This window comes from Vigna umbellata, chromosome 4 (genome assembly GCF_029865625.1).
Source record: "Vigna umbellata cultivar VRB3 chromosome 4, Vumbellata_1.0, whole genome shotgun sequence".
NCBI lineage: Eukaryota > Viridiplantae > Streptophyta > Magnoliopsida > Fabales > Fabaceae > Vigna > Vigna umbellata.
This window is the reverse complement of record NC_142168.1, coordinates 43,565,679-43,573,905: the sequence shown is the minus strand read 5'-3', so window position 1 is coordinate 43,573,905 and position 8,227 is coordinate 43,565,679. Positions and strand designations below refer to the sequence as shown.

Here is an 8,227-nt window from a genome sequence, read left to right as displayed (position 1 = left end):
TTCAAGGCTAAGGGTTCAAAGGATAGGACACAACGTGTTCTCTTTTAGTAGGCTAACTTTATGAATTTGGCCAATAAAAAAAAGGTTCCAACAAATGGCCTTGATCACATGATGCAAAACAAGCAATTGATTCAATCATAGAAAACCTGGGCAAAATCATTCATGCTTTCAAAGTAATAGCATTCAATCATACCACAAACTCTGGAGCTCAAAACCTCACATATAAGCTCATTCACATTTGACATACACATCCTGCTTGATCTCACAATCACAATCATAATATCATGCATTTGTTCACAAAGCTTGTGAATCACCTGTATAAGCATTTTAATGTGCACATCTATCTCAACATCAATCAATCAATAAGCATCATCAAGCAGTACTTATCACACAATCACAGTTAATAGCAAACCATCATAACAAACCAGGTGTTCAATAGAGTACATCAAACCCTAATCTAGAACAAAAACAAATAAGTTCAGAAAACTTAAACCACAAACGCATAATCATATGATAGCATTCATCAGTAAATGCTATCTCAGCTCATCATCAGTCTGAGCTGTCCTCTGTATCTTCCTCTTCCTCCTCATCTTCATCATCTTCAAATGCATCCTCCTCATCAGCTTCATCTTCTTCCATATCTCTAGCTGAAGCTTCAGCTGCTCCAGCTCCTCCTCCATGCACTGGTTCTTCTGGCCAAGCTACTACATTATGGAATTCATCCATAGTCCACCTATGGGCTGGAGGTGTATCATACATCCCCACTATCATCTCAGCAGTGGCCACCTGCCCTCTGTGAATGGACTGCAACTGAGCACCTATAAGAGACATATACATGTCCCTCATCTGGAATGGTTCTGCTTCATGTGTATCAGCAGATGTCTGGCTCTGTGCTGGCCCTCTCTCTCTACGAGCCCGACATGGTGGAACTGGCTGAGCTACATCCTCACCTCCACAGTACTGTCTATAATAAGCCTCATCAATAGCTTTTCTTGGCCTCTCAAATGGTGGAACAGAAGTGTCCACCCCAGCTAGCTTGCAAAGGTGAGTGATCAAAGAAGGATGTCCTAGTGGTGCTTTGTTGTTTGAGGTGTTAGCACATACACTAATTTCATCAGCTATCACCTGCCCAATATTAACATTTAAATTTCTGATAGCACAGTAGATGAATAGTGCCCTGCTGAGAGTAATATCTGACACATGTGAACATGGCTGAATGTTGGCATGAGAAAATGCCATCCAATACTTTGCAAGAGGAGTTAAATCCGTCCTCCTAATGTTAACCACTGAGCCAGATCTATTTCTTTGGAAGTGTCCTCCAGGTATACACAACACTCTCTCCACATCCTCATAATCAGCACCTTCCTCCATGCAAAGAGCAAACTGACATTGCTCACCAGCCCACACAGTTTCCAGGAAGTTGTTGATAGAATCAGGATCATACCTGATAGCATGGCCTCTGACATACCCCAAATAATTCTCAGTTGGATACTCACCAATCTTCTTTGCATTGGTGTAAAATTCCTTCACCACAGCTATGTTGGCAGGTGCAGGATTAGTGGCTAGCTTTCCCCAATCATTCCCTAACACTTGCTCTCCAAATTGAGGAGCAAAGTTAGGTATCATTCCAACCTTTCTCTCCATCAGAAGTCTCCTGTCCTGAACCACCCTAAAGTGCTTCTCATGTTTCCTAGAGAGGAACCTGCCAGAATGGGGTTGCTCTGGTTCCTTTTCCTTTCTCTTGGTTGCCATGGTTTTCAATCTTTTTCCTGATGAAGATGCCATTCCTACATTCAAATCACAAACAAAACCACAGAACATGATGTTAATCATTAGTAAAACACAGAACACAACTCCTTTCGACGCTAAACCACCGCTGAGGGCCAGAATTTCCCCTCAGCGCCACCAGTGCCACAATCCAACACACAAAAACTCAGAAAAACCAAATCTGGCAGAGTGCCGCTCAGCGGCAGATTACCCCTCAGCGGTAACTCTGCAGATTTTTGAAAAACCTATTTTAAAGCTGTCCTAACTCCACCCAAATGCAATTTTCAGTTTTCCAGTTCATGATCATGCAGTTTAATCGGTTCAAACATCAAATATATCATCAAATCATGCATAGAAATCAAAACCCCTAAATATTCATGCTTTGACAATCACATTCAAATTCAAGAACCCTAGAATGAACAAAATGCATTTTACTTACTTGGGTGGAGATGCTAGATGCAATGAGAATGCTTCCAAGCTAGAATGCTCTCTTCCAACCCCAAACTTTGATGGCACACTAGTGAAAAAGTGAGTGGAAGAGATTTTTTTCTTAAGAGGTAAGAGTGAAAAGATGTGGAAAACCTAAGAGAAGATGTGTGGAAGTGTTTGTGCAGAGAAAAGCCAGAAAGTATAAGACTTTGCGCAGCTTAGGGTTTAAAAATACCCTAATGGGCTCGGGTCCCGCTAAGGGGAACTAAAGCCCATTCTACGAGAGTACCGCTCAGCGGCACTTTCGTGATGTGCTCCTCTCCTTCTTTTCTTAACCTACGTGTCTTCCCTACATTCAAAATTATAAAACTAAAATCAAAATCAAAAGTTTGTCAATCACTGGGTTGCCTCGTAGCAAGCGCTCTTTTAACGTCATTAGCTTGACCCAATAAAGTTCAAGTTCCTTCTTCTTTTTCTTCTTCCTACTGAACTTCTTCAGAAATTTGATCAACCCAGGAACCTGTTGCAATGTCTCAATCATAGGAACTTTAATCTCCAATTTCTTGAAGATTTCCATAAAGCACTTAAATTTCTTTTCCTTCCTATGATTCTTCTTTAGATGAGGATGGGATTTTTCATATGACTCCTTCTTCTTTCCTCTCAACTTCTTTTTCTTACGCTTCCTCTCCCCAAATTTTCTCTTTTTCTTTTCTTTTATTTTTTTCTTCCCTTCTCTTTTTCTCCTCAACTTCTTTATTTTCACACACATTTTCTTTCTCTCTTCTCTCTCAACCACTTCCTTTTCTTTTTCTTCATCTTTATCTTTCTCACTCAACTCTTCTTTTTCTTTTCTCTCTACCTTTTCCTCATCTCTCTCTATTTTTTCTTCAGTAAAAGTCTTGTCACTTTCAGTGACAATGGCTTGACCTTCCTCCTTAAGGTTAACTTCAGTATTAACCTTAACATTCAATTTCTGACTAATGAAACGAAGGTGCATCTCCATCCTTTTACATGATTCTTCAATGCTTTTCTGAGTAGAGTCGGAATTTTTCAAAAATCGTTGAAGGGTGTCATCCAAACTTCCTGATAGAAAGGGTTGTTGCTGCCATTGTTGAGGTGATGGCCATTGTTGTGGTGATGGCTTATCAAACTCTTCGACAGCTTGAGTGCTTTTGTGATGACAATTAGGTACCTGTATGTAGTGTTGAACTGCCTCCTCCAACGTTATCCTTCTTCCCGATAGAGAGGGTCGTTGCTGCCTTTGCTGTGGTGATTGATTCTTAAATTGTTCGCAAGCTTGCCAAAATTCCATGCTTGAGTGAGGTTCCCACCAGTGGTTAAAATTACCTTAGTAGAATTTGAGTGCCCGTATAGTTAAATTCTTGTCCGAATTGCATCCTGCAAACATTAGGCACAAAACTCTAGAAAATATTTGTTAGCACAAAAAGATAGAGAAGATAGATAAAAACAAATCAAAGGATATAATTGAAAAGGTAAGATAGGAAATAAAAACAGAAAAATAAAAACAGAAAAATAAAATAAAATAAAAAGAGAAAATAAAATAAAATAAAATAAAATAAAATAAAATAAAAACAGAAAAATAAAATAAAATAAAAACAAAAACATAAAATAAAATAAAATAAGAACAGAAAACAAGTCAAAGATAATCAATAATCAAACAAATGAACTAGTTAAACCACGAGTCCCCGGCAACGGCGCCAAAAACTTGATGGACAAATTTATGATCACCAAAATATGATGTCACAAACTTGTTTTTCAATCGGCAAGTATGACCGAATCGTTCAAGTAATAAACTTGGTAAGACCAAGTATCGTTCTTCCCAAAGGACTCACGGCCTAGTTTAGTTATGTGATTTCTTGATTACCTAAGACTTAAAGACGAAATATTTGGAGTTTAATATGCAAGACAGAAAATAAACATGTATGCATGAAGTTTTGATCAATGGCAAAAAGCAAAAGATAAACACTTTCAATGGAATTTATGTATGAATATGTTGTTGAGGGTCAATTTCATCTTATCCACTCTCATATATTTTAGGAATTCAACATTCAAATCATCATTGTTAATGCCACTCTCTAAAGTACCTTTCTAGAAGGCTTCTCCCTAATCACGAGTTCATACAATTCCCAGCATTCCTAATGATCAGTTCATAAGTGCAGGAGCTTAAGACAACCAATATCATATTGGGAGAAATTCGCCGGATCTAGACTTCCCCGTACGTTCCCGTATCGACAAAACCAATAATCATGCATCGAATGAGTTAAACAATGCAAGCATTAAGCAAAGAGGAAAAACCCTAACTAATGATGAAAGAAAGCATAAATCTTAGATTAAGATGCAAGCATAAATTCCATATATGAGAGCTTCAAGAGATTACATTGATTCCCCAACAAACATACAAGGTTTAGTTCACCATATTCATGGTGAACCTAGATGAATTACAATGAAAGTATGAAAGAATAAACCCAATAAAGGTGAAGAGGTAGCCTGAGCATCCAAGATCCTCCTTCAAAGGGGTGGAAGATAGAGTGTTTGCCTCGTTTCTGCCAAAGATACAAACCCTAGGACGTCCTAAAGCTTATATACTATTCTAAAATTACAAAAAATCTAAGCCCAAGCCCATAAGTGTGCCGCTTAGCGGTAAAGTACCGCTCAGCGGTGAGTGCGCGTCTCTTTTCTTCCCCTCAGCGGACCTCCCGTAACCTTCTGAGTGCCGCTCAACGGTAAAGTGCTGCTGAGCGGTGACTTCGGCTTCTCCTTTTGCACTCTTTGATTCCTTTTCTGATTCCATCTCTCTCATTCTTGACTTCTTTCACTAAATTCACCTTAAAACCTGCACAAAAACACTGAAATCAAGCATAAACCTGTCCAGCTCTCTTATTTCTGAAAATATGGATAAAAGTATGATTTCAAGCTAGTTTCTAAGTCTAAAGGTTGCTTTTAGTATCAATTTTAAGCATGAAAATAACAGTTTTTCAACTGTTATCATGTACTCATATGAATGGAACCCTCTGGCAACTGCCCTCCAACTCAGGTCTGGAGGTTTGGGTGGTGGCAATTCCTCCTCCAATGACTTCCATTCTTCTTGGATTTTATTAGCTTCCAACATTCTGGTCACCTCTTTTCCAGAATTATAAGCTTCCAACATTCTGGTCACCTCTTTTCCAGAATTATAATCCCTGAAGAAATGGTCTTCGATGTCTTTCAAAGCTTCAAAAAGTTCTCTCCCCTCTGTAGGTGCCTCACGAACGGCAAGCCCTTCTTTTGTTCGCTGGTCCACCTCTTCACAAAATCCATCCTTCTCTCCCGACCATTGATTCTTCCATCCACCTTTCCCTCCTTAGCCTTCATTCTAATTGTAAGCCCGTTCGGCCAATTACTGAGAGATTGTTTGGACTGTAAGACCGTTCGGTCTTTGAATGTAATTGTAAGACCGTTCGGCCAATGACTAGAAGATCGTTTTGAGTGAAAAACCGTTCGGCCTTTGACTATAAATGTAAGATCGTTCGGTTCCTCCTGTCCTTTCACGTTTGGATTCGGCAGTTCTTTCCCGTTCGTTTCCGAACCGTTCGGTTCCTTCAGTCCTCTCGGGTTCGCAGCTTGTAGTGCTAACCCGTTCAGCTTCGTCAAGCCTCTCCCGTTGGGTCCAACAGTCTTCTCTTGTTCGGATCCGACCGACCGCTCGGCCACTCACGATCGACCTAGGCTATAACGCTTGGCCTCCGACCGTTCGGTAACTCTCGATCGGCCTGGGTTATAGCGATCGGCCTCAGACCGTGTCACCTCACCGTTCGTTCGTCTCTAAGACGACTTGTCTTCTATGGCCTCGGACCGCTCGGCCACTCCCGATCGGCATGGGTTGTAGCACTTGTCCTCAGACCGCTCGGCAACTTTCGATCTGCTTGGTTTATAGCTATTGGCCTCGAACCGTGTCACCTCACCACACGTTCGTCCCCTAGACAATTGTTCTTCTATGGCCTTAGACTGCTCGACCACTCCCGATCGGTATGGGCTATAGCACTTGTCCTCAGACCGTTCGACAACTCTCTGGAACTCCACAACATCCCTTGCGATCCGCATCGCCACCAACCATTCTCTGGGTTCATGCTGTCGGACTTGATTTTGGATGTCCTCTCTCAATCCCACAAGAAAATATCCCAACAGCTGCTTGTCCGGTACCCTCTTCGTTCGACCCGCCAATATCTTGAAGTATTGTACATACTCGTCCACCGTCCCCGTCTGTCTCAATGCTGTCAACCGCTCAACAATGGTTCCAAACCTTATCACCAAGGCTTCCTTCAAACCATCCCATGAACGGTTCTTGGCTTTCTCCTTCTAAGCTTTGATCCAGTTCAATGTATCTAATCCTTCAAACACGGGCAACTCCACCCTCTTTCCCCAATTGAACCGCTCACCTTCTCCACCCCCAATTTCATGCTTGCGTCTCGTACTCCTATTGGTGTTCACAGGCGCCTGACTGTCGTCTGACAGTTCCCCTTGAATGCGGTGTCGTCCCCCCGATAATCGCCTCACTTCTTGAGGATCCTGGCGTGTGGCTGCCGAGTCTTGTCGAACTGCCGCCATTTTCACCTTCATTTCCTCCCTTGACGACTCCATCTCTGCCTTTCGTCCATCCATTGACGGCTCCATTGCCGCCATTCGTTCCTCCATTCTTCCTTCTAGTGCGTTTAATTTTTCCCCCCTTTGTCTTCGCTCTCGTTCCTACCCCGAGCACTCCCTTCTCCTTCTCTGATTCTCGTTAACAGTATGTTGATCTTCATCTACAAACTCTGGACTGCCTTCTAATCCCTTTTCCTGGTTCCACACCTTTCCTCTAAGAACTCGCAAGAGTTCTCTGGTTTCCTGCCGCATTTCTTGCATATTTCTTCTCCATTCTACTAGCTCCCTTTTCTGTTCGCTGATCCTCCTTTCCCAAGAATTGTCTCTTCCTTCCATGCTTCCCCCTTTCTTGACAACTTCTTGATCCGTTCTTGACCCCTCTCCTAAGGATATCCGGCAGGTCGGACCAATTGTTAGGTTCCTGGGTTTGGAACCTAACAAGAAAACACTCAAAAGATAGAAACAAAAATGAAAGAATGAGTTTTGCTATTATTCACCGTAAACGAATCTCTTTATCATACGACATCCCTTCGTCTTCGCTAGGAGAAACGTTCTTTTGCAAACTTTGCATTGTAGGGTAAGTGTAACAATAGGAAAAATCCTTGGTCAAATCAACACTAGACAAAAGCTTTTTGTACCTGCAATGAGACGTGGTGATGGTAAGAAACTGATGGTGTTAGATGTGGTAAACGTTTTGGAAGGGTTATCTACCTGAGCTCAGTCTTAGAGTGAGCTAAATCAGATTGGATTGAAACATGTGGAATGGTTATCAATTGGCTCTCCTTGATGTTATAGATTGCATGGCCACATATAGCACCAATCTAGCTACGTTTAGTAACGAGAATCAAGTAGTAAGACTCGAGAAACTTGATGCATCCTTGAAATGATAGAGAAATTGGTTGAGATATATATAGTACACATGTATATACACATGATGAGAGAGAAAGAGAGAAGAGAGAAAGAGAGAGAGAGGTACTAACCAGCAATTCCGAAAACCTTAGCGACGAAAGTGAGGCCGCTAGTGGCTCTGTTACCCTCAACAGTCCGCTGAAGCAAGCTCTTGATCTCCTGGGGTGAACACAGGACAGGGTCTTGGCGGATATTCAGATCCGACGACTCTGATCGATCGATTTTCAACACTCAGAAGAACCTCTTGCTCCGATCACTTCTGATCAGGTAGAACCTCTGCGATTGCGATTGCAATTTAAAAATAGGTTAATTTAATCGGTTGTGTAAAATATTATTGCGTGACGAATGAATGGATAATTACCGCTCTGGTTTCGGAGAGTCTGAACTTCTCGAGGGCGTAAGAGTCCGGGTCCAGTTCGGGATCGTTGGAAGGGTGAACCTTTGTAGAGGCAGTGACAAGGGTTGATCCCGATTTCCCCAT

At 41.8% G+C, this 8,227-nt stretch overlaps 1 pseudogene; it reads right to left on the bottom strand.

Moving 5' to 3' along the window:
- Window positions 1–6,018: 6,018 nt before the first annotated feature.
- LOC148200302 (uncharacterized) lies at window positions 6,019–8,227 on the bottom strand (annotated as a pseudogene).